The 17,986-nt window shown below is 53.2% G+C and overlaps 1 long non-coding RNA gene across 1 annotated transcript in view; it reads right to left on the bottom strand.

Moving 5' to 3' along the window:
• Window positions 1–17,534, bottom strand: part of LOC113875455 — a 248,746-nt gene extending 231,212 nt beyond the window's left edge. The window contains exons 1-2 of the long non-coding RNA XR_003506248.1: window positions 17,300–17,534; window positions 15,370–15,877 (exon numbers count right to left, since the gene is read on the bottom strand). This is a non-coding gene — a long non-coding RNA (uncharacterized LOC113875455). The remainder of the gene's footprint in view (window positions 1–15,369; window positions 15,878–17,299) is intronic.
• Between the last annotated feature and the right edge of the window lie 452 nt (window positions 17,535–17,986).

Below are 17,986 nucleotides of genomic sequence, written 5' to 3'. Positions count from 1 at the left end.
CATCCATCCAACTATCATCTCTCTCTCCATCCATCTATATATACCAGAAGGTGTTCCCCCATATCCTGCCTTGCTAAGAAAATCTCAGCTTTGCTTAAATAGTCACTCCTTGGGAGGTGACTGGAGGCCAGTGGGAGTATTCCCCTGCTGTAGGATCATGGGAAAGCGTCGTGGTCAAAACCAGGGAGCTGAGTCCCATGGGCTCAACTCAGTCTGGTGACCCTGGTCAAACAGCCTTCCAAGGACTTCTGGAAACCTTCTCCTGGAACCTCAGCTCAACAGAGCTCCTAGGAATGTGTATTCTCTGGTTTATTTTGAGCAATAGTATTTTAATGCCAGAAAATTCCCATGTTTCCTTTAATGACTGGCATTTAAGTTGGCTGGATGAAAAATACGATTTGATTTTCTTTGGTGTCATTTCCTTATAGTAGAACACTACTACAAGGACCTACAAGAGGTCAGGTTTCCACAGAACTCACTTTTTGAAAGGGGGACTCTATCTAGGGCCCCTCAACTTGAACCCCAAGACCCACAAAAGCTGTGAAGCTACCGCATCACTTGTTTGAAAGAGGCTCTGGGGTCTCTTGAATGCTGACTATGGTCAAAGAAACGGCGGCAAACAGTTGGTGCTAACTGTGTGCTGGGGATGGCTCTAAGCGTGCGCGCTAACCAGTGCAGGCCCCACACTGTCCCGTGAGGCGGGTGTGATGCTGGTCTCACCTTACAGATGAGGAAAATGAAGCCCAGAAAGGCTGAGTCACTTGCCCAAGGTCACACAGTGCTAAGTGGCAGAGCTAGGATTCACACGCTGGCTGGGACCGACTTCAGAAGGAAAGGAAGTCTAGGGACTTCCCTGGTTGCCCAATGGTTAAGAATCTGCCTTGCGAAGCAAGGGTTCAATCCCTAGTTGGGGATCTAAGACATACATGTGCTGTGGAGCAACTAAGCCAGAGTGCCACGACTACTGAGCCCGTGAGCCACGGCTACTGAACCTGTGAGCCACCTACGGAGCCTGTGAGCCATGACTAAGGAGTCTGTGCACCGCATCGAAATATCCTGCAAGGCGCAACTAAGACCCAATGCAGCCAAATTAATTAATTAATTCAATAAATATGTAAAAAAATAAGAAATAATTTTTTTTTGAAAAAAAGGAAAGGAAGTCTATCCAGACTTCAAAAACGGTGAAACCCAGGAGAGGCTTTTGAGGGTGTCACCCGCAGAAATGATCCCAAACCCCATTTTGAAGCACCACAAGTGGCTCCTCCCGCCCTGGAGAGGATGATGCCCTCGGCCTTGGCAGCTCCTCCCGGCGTGGGGGTCTGATGGCGAACAGGGTTCTGGTACATCCGGGTGCAGAAGTGCTGGGAGAAGATGCCCCTGGTGCCAGTGAGAGCAGCGACGCTGGGCCCCAGAGCCGCCTGGTCCCCACATCCACGACGGAAGGTGCCAGAAAGAAGCAGGGTGGGGCGATGGAGGAGGTTGGCACATTGCCAGGAAGCGCAAGAGGCTTGAGCTCCCTGGGGCCGACAGATGGGTGGCGGTGGGCTCCAGGGGTGGCCAGGGAACCGTGGGGAGTGTGGGTCCATCCTCATTAAGGTGCAGACACTCCCCGACTGGGAAGAACTGCTGTGGAAAGTTCCAGAATTGGAGTCGGGCTCATTCTTCTGGGGTCGGGGGGTCCCCTACCCCTGTGACTAAGGGGCCCTGACTCTACCCTGACCACCTGTGAGCCTCAGGGCTCCTGTTTGACCTCGGTGTCCTCATCTCTGGAATGGGAGTAAAAGAACCCCAGCCCGATGGGGTATCAGGACGATCCCACAAGGTAAGAGTCCAGGCGCACGGCAACAGTGTCCCCAGGGCACGCGGCCCCAGCATTCTCAGCGTTTTCTAGAAGGAAGTTACGGTTTCACATGTACACACAAACACACGATTTCCAGAGGGGAAATTGTTAATATTTCATGAGGTTGTGGTTAAGCCAAGAACTGAATTCGCAGCCAAGGAAATCAAATTTGAAAACCCCAGGGGGAGCTGATGGAGAGGCACTGACAAGCCTCTTCAATACCTTTTCCGAGACTCCTGTGACACCAGGACGCTCAGCTTTAAAGGCTTTTCATCAGGATCTGAGCCTCTGCCCGCAGCAGGGGCATGGCGGGGATGTCACCCCGGCCCTCTGTCGACTGGCCTCATCTGAGTATGTCCAGAAATGTCCAGGAGGGGGACATTTTTCTCAACAGACTCTTTTTTTTTAAACCCCAAAGGATATATTCTGTATAGTGATACAGGATACCGTCAAACACATTGAAGAACACAAGTGTCTCCAGCAGTGTATCTTGCTGTTCAAAACTTTTTTGTGGACCTCCTTGGTGGTCCAGTGGTTAGGCATCCACCCGGCAACGCAGGTGGAAGTGGGTTCGATCCCTGGTCCAGGAAGATTCCACATGCTGTGGGGCGACTAAGCCCACCCGCCACAACTGCTGAGCCCCTACACCCTAGAGCCTGTGATCCGCAATGAGAAGCCACCATGGTGAGAAGCCCATCACAGCAACCAGAGAGTAGCCCCCTCCTACTACAACTAGAAAGCCTGAGTGCAACAACCAAGACCCAGCATAGCCAGTGGCTCAGATGTTAGAGACTCTGCCTGCAGTGCAGGAGACCCGGGTTCCATCCCTGGGCCGGGAAGATCCCCTGGAGGAGGACGTGGCAACCCATTCCAGTATTCTGGCTGGGAAAATCCCATGGACAGAGGAGCCTGGTGGGCTACAGTCCATGGGATCACAAAGAGTTGGACATGACTGAGCAACTAACGCTTTCAGTTTTTTTTTTTCAAATTTTTTTAAACCTTTTTGTCAAAAACTATTGATTGACTCTTGATCACCCCTCTTGATAACCCCTCTTGGAAGGAATGGCCTGGGGGAGGGAAGGCGGGTCAAAATGGGAAGGGAGAACTACACAGGTAGGGAGGAATCGCGTTTGAGGGCAGGGGTAGCTGTTTGCTCTCCAGTGAGTTTTGGCTTCCCTCTTCTGCCCTTTGTGTTTTTTCCCTTTGTTTTTGAACAGCCTCATGGCTAATCAAAATCCGCTGGTGAGAGAAACACCTCTTGCTCACTAATGGATTACACCCACTTTACAGGTGAAGAAACTGAGGTCCAGAAAGGGCAAGCCACCTTGGCCAGGATGACACGGCTCATTAGAGGCTACGTCACTTACACTTGTCCATGCATGGCTGGCAAAGCTGGCTCTCTCCCAGACTCAGGGGACAAGACCAAACAGCCAGAATGAAGCCTGCCCTGAAACTGATGCCACACAGCCCTGACCCTACCCATCCCTAACTCCTGAAGACCTCAAAGACGCAGATGAAGTTGTCCCAGTGGGGAAAAAACAAACAAAGCTCAGACATCTACTTGAAATGATCCGGTGCTTAAATCTGGGTTTCATGAAACGGCATGCCTGTCAGACCAGCTGAGAGCAGGGGCTGTGTCTGCTCTCACACCTTCCCAGGGCTGGAGGAGGTAATTGCTGGGTCTCCCGGGGTGTAAGAGTAAACAGGGGGCGTCTTCTTTGCAAACTACTTCACTTAATTACACCAATAAGAACTTGAAAGCAAGCCTTGCCACAGAAAGTCAGTAATGCTGATTTAATCTAAATACAGAAACAAGAAGGTCTCTAGCAGCTCACTCTAATGATTTAACTAAGCCCACCAACATCCCTGTAATGTACTCCATAAGGCTGTGGTGGTAATGAGTTACCTAACGCATTTTAAAATGTAGGAATTCAAGTGTTAACCAGGATATGGCAGATTTTATTATAACTTCACATGGTTCTTACTACCTGTTCCCAGAAAGAGGAAAGCTGGTGCAAGGATTTCTATTTATTATTTTCCTATTTATTATTGTTATTGAGAGGTAAGCAAATGTTATTGTGTAGGAACTTCCAAGAAAACAGTTTAAAATGGTGGCTCAGTTGAAAGAGCCATCTTTTGTCTTCCTCCTCCCATCACCACCAATTTTCTTCTTGGAATACGGATGCAATGAATGGAGCATCAGCAGCCTTTTTGGATCATGAGATCTCAGAAAAAGAAGCTTGCAAAGTGGATAAAAATGAATTCTGAAGAATTCCAAGTAGCTAAAGACAGGACCCCCATCTTTTGACCTTTTTCGTTTTTAATGATAAAAGCAATAATTCAAAAACCAACTACTGTAGCTTAAATCTTAAGTCTGTTTGCTTCTTACTCTGGTTGCCACTAACCATATGCAAGTCATTTTAAATTCTCCTTTGTCTCAGTTTCCTTGTCTAAAATATGAAGATAATAAAATTATTGACCTCATAGCATTGTTATGAAGGTTAAACACATGTGCCTGTATATAAGTAAGAGCAACATGCCAGCATGTTTAAAAAAATACAGTAGCCCCCAGTAGTGGTGACTTACAGAGACCATTAAACAGTTCCTGTTTCATAAATGGACTCTGGTGCTTTCTTGATTATCCCTTTTTCCCTGAGCCTGGTTTTCCATCCTTATGGCTGGTTATTGAGCTGGGCAATACAATAAATTCCCTTCCCCCAGGTTGACCACAAGCACAAGATCCCACCCAGCAAAGCCCCCAGCCCTCAGCCACTGCACATGTCCAGGGAGGCCAACACCGGGAGTATGAATCCTGACTCTGCCGGCATCAGGATGGGAGAGCCCACTGTTCACGTTGTCCTCTGACAGTGCCCAGACTCAGAGACTGGCTCAGGAATTTGCAGAGGATTTAGACCGCTTCATCATGGCCCCCAGCCAGGCGGAGCAGGCCCACATCACCCCCCAGATGTGAGACAAACTGCTGCCTCTCACGCAGGGTCTCCCCCATCGGGACCCTCTCCAACCACCAGCTGAAGTTCCTTCTCACAAACCCCTGCCTTCAGCTCTGGGTGACAGTGGGAGCAGGGTCTCACCCTGCTAAGACCCAGACCCTCCAGGCCCAAGGATCTGGTGTTGGGCCATGTCCAGGGAGGATGCTCCCTGAGCCTCGTGGGGGGCGGCCCTGGTTGCGAAAGACACCGTGAGTCTGCAGGTCCTTCACTTTTGTTTACTTCTTGGGAGCGTCTTCCACGCATGGCTGGTCTGGGGAGGCCTTCGTGCCTGGAGGAAGCAGCCAGACTTCTTGGGGACTGTTTTCATTTGGGTTTCTTCCCAAGAGATGCAGAGACAGCATTCAAGTCAAGAAGTCTGTTTAGCTGACAGTCCCAGGAAGCATCAGCGGATGAGTGGGGGAGGGAAAGGGGGGCAGAGGGCAACCCACGAAGGGTAGGTCACGGGGCCACTTGGCACCCATGGGCCACCCATGGACCACCGCTCTGCTGGGAAAACTCTAGCAGCTGGTGTAGACTAGCTGTTACCCCAGCAGAGGGAAAGGAGTATTTACCATATCTATCAAAAACTGTTGGTGCCATATGTGTTTGTGTGATTCCCACAGTAAAATCCAAAGAAGCTCCAGGCGCAGAAATGCAAGGGCATAGCAGACCAGGAAGCTCTTGCCTGTCCCTGTGGGATGCTGGCTCAGGGGAAGTCAGCTGCCACGTAAGATGTCCAACAGCACTGAGACCCCCTGCCAGAGGAGCCCTGTGCTGGGGCTCCAGTCCTCAGCCTGGAAGTACCTGGAAGGCAGCGAGCATGGACTGGTAGGTATTAAAGTGTGCCCTCAAGCACAAATCCGACTACAATCAAAAGACAGATCCCTAGTGAGACCCACCCAGCTGGGCACTTCCTGCATTCCTCACCCACACAGTCATGAGCAAAAGAATATGGCTGTTTTAGCTACTATACTTCCCGTGACTTGTTTCATACCAGGAATAAATAACCAGAAGAGACAAAGAGGCTCAGATGGTAAAGAATCTGCCTGCAGTGCAGGAGACCTGGGTTCGATCCCTGGGTCGAGGAGATCGCCTGGAGGAGGAAATGGCAACCCACTCTGGTATTCTTGACTGGAGAATCCCATGGACAGAGGAGCCTGGCAGGCTACGGTCCATGGGGTCGCAAAGAGTCGGACACGACTGAGTGACTTTCACATCACTTCAGGGATAACCAGAATAGAAGGAACATTCCCCTCCCACCATCACTATGCTCCTATGGAAAGGTATTGGGCTTGTGAGGCTATTCCGTTGGCCCAGGATGATGGTAACTAACCGCACCTCTAGGAAAAACTCAGCACTGGATTCTTACTTTTGTCTTCTCTCAAGCGAAGGCTTGCTGCTCTTCCTCCGCGTTTCAGACTTTGACTGCCTTTGTTCACGGGAACCTGGGACAGCTCCTTGTAACGCTGAGTGGTCCCAACCTCAGCTGATTCAGGCCAAGGGAAGGGAAATCCTGAAGAGCCTTCTGAGAGGGCGGATTCCTAGTCACGCTGGCCATGAAAGGCCCACTGCTGGTACCCGGGAACCTCACAAAAGCCACCATGCCACCCCCACTTGGGGAGGCCAGCCAGCGGGAATGCAGTTTCTGCGTCCCCGTTAAGCTGCATAATATGGATGCCATCCCCTTGACATCTTTCTGGCACTGGGTTCCTCCCAAGAACAAATGAAGGCACATCAGCTAATTTGTCATCCAGGTGTTGTTTAAAACCTGCCAGTCAGCTCCCGTCTTGTCAGCAGAGTCGATGACGGGTCCTCTCCCGGGGGCCTCCCTTTGAAGAGCTGGCCGCACCGCTTCACAGGATTCCAAGGCTGGGAGGTCTCCGGTGCAGAAACTCTGGGGTACTGCAAGGTTCCCCCAGGGAGGTGGGGCTGGCCCGGGGACCTGGGTGCCCAGAGGGTGCCGGTTTCACTGTTTCATGGAAGTTGCCCAACTAGAACTCAGCCCAGGGGAGCCTGGTGGGGGATGGGAGAGCCAGCAGGAGAAACCTGGGCTCTGCAAGGAGGCTCCGCGTGGACTAGATACACTGAGAGCCAGGGCGGTGGTGTCCTCCAGGTGGAGCCCCGGTCTCCACGTCTGTAAAACCGGCGGGAGGAACAGTACTTCGCAGGATTGCTTGAGATTGTGACAGGATGAAAACACAGGCTTCTGGGCACTGAAGGCGGATTCTAAGCTGCAGCTTTCGTTTTTTGTTTTTTGTTTTGCTGTGAACCTGGTGTCCCTTGATGACAGCTTCTGGCTCCAGGTTCCTTCAACTCAACAACCTCGAAGGAGCCGGGCCCTGACCCTGGGCTCCCTGCTCAGCTGCTTCCAGCCTCAGTTTCCTCACCTGTGACTTGGAGGTCCTCCAGATCTGCTTCCTGACCCGGGCTGACTGGGGTGATGTCAAAGGGGTCAGGACTTGGTACTCTCACACTCAGAAGGCAAGCGCTGAGCTTCTGAGCACTTATCCTCCCTGGAGTTGCGGCGGGTCCCACTCTGGCTCCCTCCCGGCTCCCCTGGTCTCCCACTTCCTCCTCCGTTCTGCCTGCCCCTCCCCAACTCCCATCCCGGCTCCCCACCCCCACCCCTGCCGAGACTCTTCGGGGCAGGGTGCACTCCTCTCCGAGGGAGGGCAAGGGTCTTTGTGGATGCCGTCTGCACTCTCCTGGCCACCCTCCTCGCCCTTCTCCAAAGAGATCTCTGGTCTCCTCACTCCTTGTTCTCCTCTCCAGCTCCCAGCCTGCTCTTCTCTGTCCCCCGCTCACTCCCCATCTCTGAGCATCCCAGCAGCTCCCAAGCTACCAAGCTGTACCCTCTCCCAGCACCCGCTTCCCCTCTCCGGCATCGGCAGCACCAGCAGTTTGGCCAGAGTCTGGGTCGGGTCGGGCGGCAGGTGCGGGGAAAGTTGGGGCGCCAGGCTCGGTGCGCGCCCGCAGCGCCCTTCTGCTCCGCGGGGCAGGGGAGTGACCTACCGGGCTTCGGAACCTAGCCATTGCTCGTTCCCTTTGGAATATATGAACGCAATAGGAAGGTGGTCAAATTGAACCTTGATTCCATTTATGATCTGACCGTGTAATATTAAAATTCTAATTAAAAGTAGGGAGGACAAATTCCTAAGAAGAAAGAGTTTAAATGACAGATAAGCCCATTGTGTCTGGCACTGCCGGTGGACCAGTTGGAGGGTAGAGATGTGCACTGTTTGAGTTCAGGTTGGAAAGAGAAAAGGCAGCCAGTGGCTTATTGAACGGACCCTCTGAAGCCGAGCTTGCTCACTGGGAAGGTCATTTTGGAATCTCCCACACTTCCCACACTTGGCTCTGGGAACCTCAGCGGGGAGGTGACAGCGTCATGGTATCGCAGTGTTAATAGTGACCTGCAGACTCCAAGCCTTTTGGAGCAGGCTCTGTTATTAGAGCCCTCACTTACAGAATACCCCCAGATTCAGAGCTCAGCTCGGGGTGCCAGAGCCGAGTGGCCAGATTCAAAGTTGCAGAAAACCGGAAACCAGGGCACAGACCCCTCTGCTCAATGCCATCAGCCCTGTCAGGCAGCCCCTGCCTTTCTCAGTTTCATTCCAATGCACTCACGTTCGGAGGGCACCGCAGCCAGCAAGAGCGGCGCGTGTGTGAGAAAGGCCAGTTCTCCACAGAAGGAATAGAAATGCCCCATTTTGTAAAGAAACCGTGGGTGGATGCAGAGCGTCCATTATAAGTTGATGGTGCTTGAAAATGGGGCAACAAACATTCCCTGTTTTTGTAATAAGGAGACAAAAGAGCAATATTGCAAATGTTGTTTTTTTTCTCTAAGTAAAATAAATCAGATGGGCTTCTGGGGGGTGGGAGGGAATTATGTGCAACCGGGGAGACTTTCAGCCTTCCGCTGCCAGGATCTGGCATGGTACCTTCCTCAGGAGGGGTACAGGACAGAAGGAGTTCCTGCAAGAGCCTTTAGAACAGTGCCCGCCTCCCTCGGAGCCAGCGTTAATACTAGTGGGGGCGTTACAACAGTCACACTTGTAAGTGTGGTGTGTGAACTACTGAAATTCGATTTCTCTGCCTTTGCTTGCAGACTGTACTGGGTCTGCCCCTTCCCTGGGCAGTGCAGTAGCTTTGGCGGGAACTGCCCTTGCTCCCCTGGAACTTGGCAACTGCCCCTCCCCCATGCCTGGGTCTTCAAGAATCCAATTTGGAAGGTGGGGGTGGGGGTGGCCTCCGAAGTGTCACTGCTGTCCCCCAGTGAAACGGGCAGAGCCACAAAAGGGCAGATACAAGCCTGGGCTCTCTGCTCTCCTTCCTCCCCTCTCCTGGGCGGCATCCGTGTAGGACTGCAGGAGTTTTAGGATAAAGAGCCACGTTCACGAAAGGGCAAAGATGTATGTCAACTGCGCCAAAACATCTCTGCCTTGAAGCCTCCCCCAAGCCTGCGGAGCCCCCGAAGCACCTCTGTGCATCTCCACCCGCTCCCTCCTGGAAGCTGTGCTGTACAGGGAGGCAGGCGCTCTGACCCTCAGGAGTGAGGCCAGGCGGCCCTGGAGAGAGTTGAGGTTTAAACCAGTTTTCCACTCTCTGGCCATGAAAAATTATATTGCAGAAAAATACTGAAAGGCGAAGAAGATCTTCAAGCAATCAGAGAAAGAAAGAAAGCTGTAAAAACAGCACATGTACAATTCCATCCTGTTTTCCTGAGGACAAGAGAAAATAAATAACTGGTAACAATAGCTGATGTTGCCTGGGTGCCGGCTGGACACCAGGGACTGCTCTGCACTGGGCGGATGTGTGTGCAACTTACAGACCAAAATCCCTAAGTGGGAAAAGTGAGTCTCTCTAGGTGGTGGCATCTTTGTGAGTTTTTAAAATCCCTTTTGTGTCATTGTGTATTTTCCAGATAGCCTACGAAAAATACATGCTACGTTTGTAAACCATTTCTCTACATTCTTCCTTGAAAGTGAAGTCACCCAGTCATGTCCGACTCTCTGTGATCCCATGGACTGTCGCCTACCAGGCTCCTCCATCCATGGAATTCTCCAGGCAAGAGTACTGGAGTGGGTTGCCATTTCCTTCCCCAGGGGATCTTCCTGACCCAGAGATCGAACTCAGGTCTCCTGCACTGCACTCAGCTTTACCGTCTGAGCCACCAGGGAAGCCCACATTCTTCCTTAAGAAAAGTGAAAAGCCGTTTTAAGCAGCCTTTTACATGGAGGTGCTGGTAAGAGGCGGGCTTCCTCCCTCCTCCGGACTAGCTGGGGTCCCCTCAGTTCTGTTATCTCCAGGGGACTGGATTGGATTGGTTTCAGGGTTTCCTGGAGTAGCTTAGCAGGCTTCCCCTGCAATGCAGGAGACTTGGGTTTGATCCCTGGGTCAGGAAGGTCCCCTGGAGGAGGGCAGGGCAACCACGCCAGTATTCTTGCCTGGGAAATCCCATGGACAGAGGAGCCTGGCCGGCTACAGTCCATGGGAACTCAAAGACATGACTAAAGTGACTGAGCATGCATGCACTGAGTAGCTTAGCGGAGTCCTTTGCATATACTAGATGATCAGTGAGCGATATTAAACAGCACTTTTCAAAAGCATGTTTCAGTTAGCCTCCCCACACACATCAAAGTCCAACAAAAACTCCTCTGGACCCTTAGAACAGGTGGCTTCCCCTCCCAACTCTGAGAAGATTTTGCCTCTCAGCATAGTGTCTGTTCAGTGAGGATCAGGAAGATGAGGGCAGACAGGCCATGGACACCCTCTGGAAGCAGGTCCTGAGCCAAACACAGTGCAAGCCCCAACCATGTGATCAGAACCTTCTGGAAGGAGAGCTAGCGTGAGGTGGCCAGGAAGCTCCAGCCAGGCAGCCAGGGTGGGATGGAGCGGGTCTGCAGCCCACCCTTCCTTGTCACAATCCGCTTCCTCCTCTGTCTGTCTTAATGGTAGACAAATTCAGCTCGAGAAATGCCCAATCCACCAAATAATTACACTGTTGTTGTTGTTTTACTGAATTGGCCAATCAGTTTAATTAAAGCCGACAGGCTAATAGCCCCTTGCGGCCAGGACTACCGCCAGCCTGCCTAGGTCCTAAGCCTGGATCTCAGCAAAACAGAGCTCCACCTGGGGGAGGGCGAGCCTTGGTTTAAGAATCTTAGCATTTAATTTTTTTTTTTTTTTTTAAGGCAAAACTATTTGGTCAACAGCAAAATCAATTGATAAAAGACCCTTCCCATGTATCCTATAAACTCTCCCTTCTGCAGATTCTGAGGGTCTGAGTTTAGGAAACATCTTAATAAAAACCAAAATCACACATTGAGTGCAAAGAGGAGGGTGTTTTGTCACCAAGGTTATGAGCTCACGTGGCGAGATGTGCATTTCACATGAAATCCATGACTCTTCTCCAAAGACTCTATTCCAGGAGTTCAATACAAGTCTCAGATGGAATCACCACTGTGGCTGGCATGACAAGACCCTATATTGACAGCAATGTGATGCCAGGGAGTTTTAAGTGCGTTGCTAACCTCAGACTTCTTGTGAAGTCTGCGGACAGGCGTTGGAAGTCAGGAGGGGAAAGGACTGAACAAGCAGAATTACGAAGCACCTTCTGTGTGCACCCTCTTGGATGCTCATGGTATTCAAACCTCAGCCTAGTTCATCCCTCTCTCCATCTGCTCCACCCAGAACCCAAGGAACCCAGGCAGATCAACACTATGTAACAGAGAGATTCGGGGTTCTGATGACTGGTATTAATGGTTACACTTCGAGGTCAACCTGCAATGCAGGTTGAGCATCTCCCTGCAATGCAGGACACCTGGGTTCGATTCCTGGGTCGGGAACATCCCCTGGAGAAGGGAAGGGCCACCCACTCCAGTATTCTTGCCTGGAGAATCCCATGAATGGAGAAGCCTGGCGGGCTGCAGTCTATGGGGTCACACAGAGTCGGACACGGCTGAGCAACTAACACTTTTCGAGGTCAAGAGTGTAACAGAAAAGATTTGGCCCCTGGCAGTGAGGTCTGTATTCTGGTTCTACCACCACTGACCTTGGACAAGACACGTCAGCCAGGACTAGAGGGTTCTTGGCAGCTTTTTTTTTTTTTTTGGCAACCCCTTCAATTTTGTGCCCCAGGCCAGGATCTCATTTCCCTCACCCTTGCCCTGTAAATAATCATGGTCACCCCTCTGGACGGCAGTGTTCCCAGAAACTCGGGTGTGAGGGGCCTTGCCAGCAGGCCCTCACACACATCCACAGGCTCACACACTGACCAGGGCCGAGTCTCAGAGATCCCTGCCCTTGGAGCCAAACAGTTTAACTGGGGAGACAGGGACAGGGTGGGAAGGGTGAAACCTCCGGATGGGAAGGCGTCCCAAGGGTGTCTGTGTGAATTACAGGGACAGAGCACTGGAGGGCTCAGCAAGGGGCCGAGGCTGCCTGGGCCTCAGAAACTCCCAAGAGGTGGAGAGAGAAAGCACGGATCTGAGAAAACTCTGACAAAATTATCCACTTAAACAAATCTCCGTGTACTGCTGTTTATGCTGTGAAGGCAAGATGCAGGACTGACTGACAAGGTTCTCAGGAGGATTCTGGAAAATGGACAGCCCTCCTTTCAAGGGGCACTTCTCTTTCCTCTCTGGCCGACACACTCTGAGACACACAGCCACACGTAGGCACCCACCAACCGGCATCTCCGCTGGCTTCACTGCACTCCCAGAACAACCACCACACCACACCTCCTGCTTCAGAACCTGCCCCTGCTTGCTGGGCTGAGTGGCCGGCTGCATACGCCCCTTGCTTAGGTGGGCTTGCTGGCTGTCCTTGGGCAGCTCCTTCTAACCGTGGGTCGTCTCCGCGTGCATCTGCGAAGGTGCAGGATCGGGCGTGTCTGCAGGACTCTGGGGCCTCACTGGTGGTGGTGGGGAACCCTGAACTCCTCCAGAGAGTTCTCCAACCCTTCCTCAATCCTTCCCACCTGAGAGCAAGCCCCCTAAATCCAATCAATTAACGACCCCAGAAAGTCAATCCTTTTGAATGAAGACTAGATGCTAGCGCCTAATCACCCAGCCTGAGCGGGGGCTGGTTAAAGCTGCTCACTGCGGGTCTGCAGGAGGGAACCCCCAGGCAGACGAAAACTATCACGGAGTACTGTATGTGTTGACGTGAAAATATGTCCCTGATGTGTGTTGTTAGGTTAAAAAAGAAAAAAAAAATCAGGCTCCAAACTGAACTGAAAAAAAAAAAAAAATTCAGGTTCCAATGTGATTCCACTAGCTCTTAAAAGGGTGTGTTATGGGAGTGTTTATATAGAGAGGTCTCAGGGTTGGGAGACACCAAATGCTGACTTTAGTCACTTAGGGTGAGATACTGGGAGGAGGCATTCTTTTAAACATCTCTTTTGTATTTCTTTTGTAGTGATTAGATTTTCTACACAGAGTATGAGTTGTTTTTCATAATAATAGTAATTTAAAAGCAGCAAAGCTATTTTCATTTAACACGTTTGCTGAATTACAAGATGCCTGATTTTCTAGGTGAATCTGTAGTGACAGAAAGCGGGCTGTGGGTGCCTAGGGCTCGGGGAGGAAGGACGGGGAGAAACTGCTGAACGGGTCTGGGGGTTTCCTTTGGAGGGATGAAATATTTTGGAACTAGACAGAGGTGGTGATTGTATGATATTGTAAATGTACTAAATGCTACTGAGTCACCTACTTTAAAGTGGTGAATTTCTGTTACGTGGATTTTGGTGGTGGGGTGGGAAAAATGCTTTTTTGTAAAATAAACCATGTAATGAAGTTATCTGTTTATCTCCAGGTTGTATATTTAATAATTTCCTTGATGTGGGTAAGGTAATGTAAGTCAGAAGACGGGTTTGTCCTGAGGCAGGGGGCCCTGCTGTTGTCTAAACCACGGGAAGGGGCCGTGAGTGAGTGGACTGAGCTAAGTTATCACCAAGATTCCTTTCAGTTCAAAAAATAGTGTTCTGAAGAATGGAACCTCTCTACCCACGACGTTGGGTCGTTTTTTTATAGACTGTGCAGGTCTTAACACAAAAGTTCTAGCCTGACATCCACTCATCCATACAAACCAGACCTTCTAGAACCTTCTCTCTCTTCCTCTGTCTCTCCTCCCTCCTTTCCTTATCATATTGATATGATTTATAGGAAATACATAATAAAAAGGAGTAAATCACCACGTGAAAATATGAAATGGGGAAAAATATCAGTTAAAACTGAAAACTGGGATCCTACGCGTGGACTTGTTGGAACACACGATGAAGGGATGGAACCCTGCGTGGCAGCAGATCGTAAACTCAATCCATGTTCACCCCCAGAGCACATGCCCTCGTCCCCCTCCCCGACCCGGGGAGGCTCAGCGGGGGCTGAAATCCCAGCATGCGACGGATGGCCAGACCCCAGGGGCAGACCCTGCCCACGCTCGCCCAGCCTCCGAGGCGGCCGGCCTCGCCTTCCCCCACGTTCGCCGACCCACAGCACCGCATGTCCACACCCGCCATCTTCTGATGTCACCGGTGAGGAACACAGACCAGGCTTCGGCCACACTCGGCGGGGCTGACTCATCACCATGTCAGCAAATGCGCCAGGGGGTGGGGTAGGGAGGGGTCCCAGGCCCGCAGCGGGCAGCTGGACGGTGACAGGGATGGTGGGGGTCAGATGGCCCGTCGGTGGTGGTCCTGATTTCCTGGGAACCCCAGGAACAGCCTACCCCCAGAGAGCCTCCGGAGCACTTTCTCTTTCTTCCCAATTCCCCTCTCCGTCCCCATCTCTCTCCGGCCCTCCCCCCTCCCGCTCCCCCTGAGGAGGTCCAGCTGGAGAGAGACAGCTCCGAGTTCAGTTGGTGCAGACAGGACTAAAGTAAACAGACTGGTCACCGGGCAGGCAGTTAGCAGCCTTTGGACAGATGATCAGCGTTGGGCTGGTGGCGGACCACACACACGAAGCCCCCTCGGACCACACAGGCGTCGGCTGCCCGGTCTGCCTCCCCACACGCACGCACGCAGGCCCGGCCTCTGCTCACTGCAGGCCCTCTGCGCCCCGGGAGGCTGGAGAAGCGTCTAGACACCCGTGGGTGGGGGGACGGCCCTCTGACAGGCCTCAGTGTCCCTGCCTGCGAGCTGGGACAATAATAGCCACCAGTGTGCAGGGTGTGTGTGGACGCTGCCGCCCGGGGCCCATCGCTCGGCTCTGGGACCCCTGGGGCCCTCAGAGCCCCTCAGGCCGTGGCCTGCACCCTCCAGAGGCCATACACACTGGCCCAGGGCTGGCCACACCTTTCGTGCCCAGAGACGGCCCAGGAGGCCATCACCAACTGGAGGAGGCCCTGGGTCCCGCCAAGCAGCTCTCCCGGCCTGGGGCCCAAGGTGTGCGGGAGCCAGGGGACGGTTCGGTGTCTGCCTCCTAACTATTCACCCCCTCCCTTCACCACCACCACCCTCCCCTCAGCCCACCCCCAGATCCCTGGACTCTGCCCTAACGAGGCGTCAGTGCCCTGGAAGGGGCCCACCTCCTGACTCACCTGGCTTATCACATAGAGATGCTGCCCCTGGTGGGGGGTCGGTGATGAAGGGGGTGCAGGTTGGTCTCCGTCCTGGTGACACCTCAGGCCCCGCTCCAGGGTGGGGTGTGTGGCCTCGGGCCGCCCTGGCCCCACCTGCACGCGGCGGCACTGAGCTAGGCCATCTGTCTTCATTACGCAGGTTTATTTGGGGAGGTGAGCAAGGAGGGGGCTATCCTGTTGGAAAGGACGCTTGATCTATCGGCAGGCGTGCTTTGAAGCCCCCCATCCAGGCTGCAGTTCTGCAGAGCATGGCGCATGGTGGTCGCCCCCCTCATATAAGCAGGGGGGTTCGGTCCTGGGGGCAGCCCTCCCTGGGAGAATCAGGTGTGAGCCGAGCCTTTGAACTTCACACTGCTGCCTGCTCCGTCTCCTTCCACCAGCTAGTCCATTATTATTGAGCCCCTACTACGCGGGTCACTGGCCTGGGCTCCAAGGATGCGCTGACTCCAAGGACAGAGGCCTCGACCTGTAGGAGAAGCAGAGAAGAAGCAGATGTACATAAGACTCTCAGAGAATGAGGAGAAGACCCCAGACAACCAGACAGGACGGCGGGGTGGAGACCCAGAGGTCAGAGCAGCTCTGGCCGGGGCTCCAGACTCCACACTTGTTGGGAATGCCATCCAGACACTGTCCACCTGCCTGGCGTACCAGGCCTCAGTCTCCCCACCTGGAAAATGGGCCTACAGTTGCTTTCAGGGTTGCATGAGGTCACTCACTCAGGCCCAGCCCCAGGGAGACCTGTTCCCGCGGGAGACACGCCTTATTTAATCTGCAGGTGGAGAAAAACAGATACCGGAGATACTCTGCCGTCAGTGGCAGGGAGGGGACCCCAGGTCCCCTTCCTCGAGGTTCCTCCTACCACTTTGCCCTGTTCCGTGGGAAGGTATTTGGTTATTAGTGAATAATTATAAGGGTAAGAAAGGCTTTCCAAAGAGAAGAGACCCTGAAATCACTGTCTTGCTCAAACAGGTCTTGCTGTGCCTTGCAAATGTAAAGAGGGATGAAAGCCACACTGCCATGAGGGCAGAGAAATGACCTGGCTGGAAAGGAAGGGATTCCTGGGAGCTCCTTCAGGAAACAGGAGGCAACTGTTGTTTTCTTTCGGAGGCCTCCACTCACTTGAACTTCTGGACCCCGCCCTATGTGTGGGTGTGATGCCGGCAAGGTACTACTCTCCGGGAACCTCGGTTTGCTGCCCCGTGAAATGGGCCTATAGCCCTGTCCCCAGGAGGGCTGTGAGCAGGCACCTGGCCCACAGTAGGCGAGCAGTAAGCTTGCCTCTCTCCCCTCTTCCTTCTCCTTCCCATGTCTCCCTGTCCATGCCTTTTCCATTTTTTCTTTTTTTAATTCACTAACTTAAAAACTGGAGAAACAACCAGCGAGGACGCAGAAAGCAGCCACTGCAAACGGAGCGTGTGAGCTCGACCCATGTGTCTGGGGAAGCAGGGGAGGACCCAGGTCAGGGCCAGAAGCGGGGCTGGGGCCCTGCCTCCGCCTGCGTTTCCTGGACCTGGGGGTGGGTGCTGCCTGAGCCCCTCCTCAGGGCCAGGCGGGAGTCCCCAGCATGCATGACCTGTCACTGTGTGCAGCGGTCACGCAGCCCCATAGCCACAGAGGGCCACCCACACTTGGTTGTTGTGGTCTCTGCTGCAAGGCTTGAGGTCCCGCCAGACAGACAGACAGACGGACGGACAGACAGACAGAGCCAGCAATCCTCCCACGTCACCCCCGCCCCCCAGCCCGACCACGAGCCCCCCACGGGAACCACACCTGCCTGTCAGGGCCCAGGGCAAGCACAACACAGACCCTCCACGGCCGGAGGCAGTCTGACTCCCGCTGAGAAACACGGAGGTCAAGCCCCAGGGCTCCCCCTCTGCCCTCTCCTCACCAGGGGGAATCTGACAACAGCCTTGTTATTTATGCAGCTTAATGCGATCCAGAGGCGGCTGCCCGCGCAGGCCCAGGGAAAGCGGTTCAGCCCCACAGAAACCGGTTTCACTTGCTGCGTGGTGAGCCTGACATCCGGGAGAGAACCAGGAGGAGGGTTCCTGCGGCGGACGGCCCTCCTATGGACGGTGAGGCCCCCCAGGCCGACACGATTCCCTGGGCACAGTCTCCGTGCAGCCTCCCTCCCGGGCGTGCAGTAAACATTCCCTGATTAATTCCCGCCCTCCCGGGAGAGGCATCTGAGCGGGGCCTCCGTGTTTGCTGGCTTCCAGCACGCCGCAGGCTGGGAGTGTAAGCTCTCACAAACCGGTGGTCTTTCTGGGAGAGAAGCTAAGTTGGGTTTGGGTTTTTTTTTGAAGGTAAGTTTTTTTTTTCCCTCCCCAAAGGTTTATCCTCTCCAGGGACTCAAGGACTCGTGCAATCCACATGGAATAGTCATTTGACCAGTGACGCTCTTTTGGTTTCTGTTTCCTGTGTTTTATGCTTGATGTCTCTATGGCCACTGTGTCACACCACGCCTGTGTCACACACCCTCCACTGTCTGGGCCTGTGATCTCCCATGGGTCACTTGGTGTCCCCGTCACTGGTAAAGCGGGGATGGAGCTGGGACTTAGCCCCCCTGGGTGTG

The sequence above is a fragment of the Bos indicus x Bos taurus genome, chromosome 18 (assembly GCF_003369695.1).
Source record: "Bos indicus x Bos taurus breed Angus x Brahman F1 hybrid chromosome 18, Bos_hybrid_MaternalHap_v2.0, whole genome shotgun sequence".
Lineage (NCBI taxonomy): Eukaryota > Metazoa > Chordata > Mammalia > Artiodactyla > Bovidae > Bos > Bos indicus x Bos taurus.
This window is presented reverse-complemented; position numbering and strand designations above follow the sequence as displayed.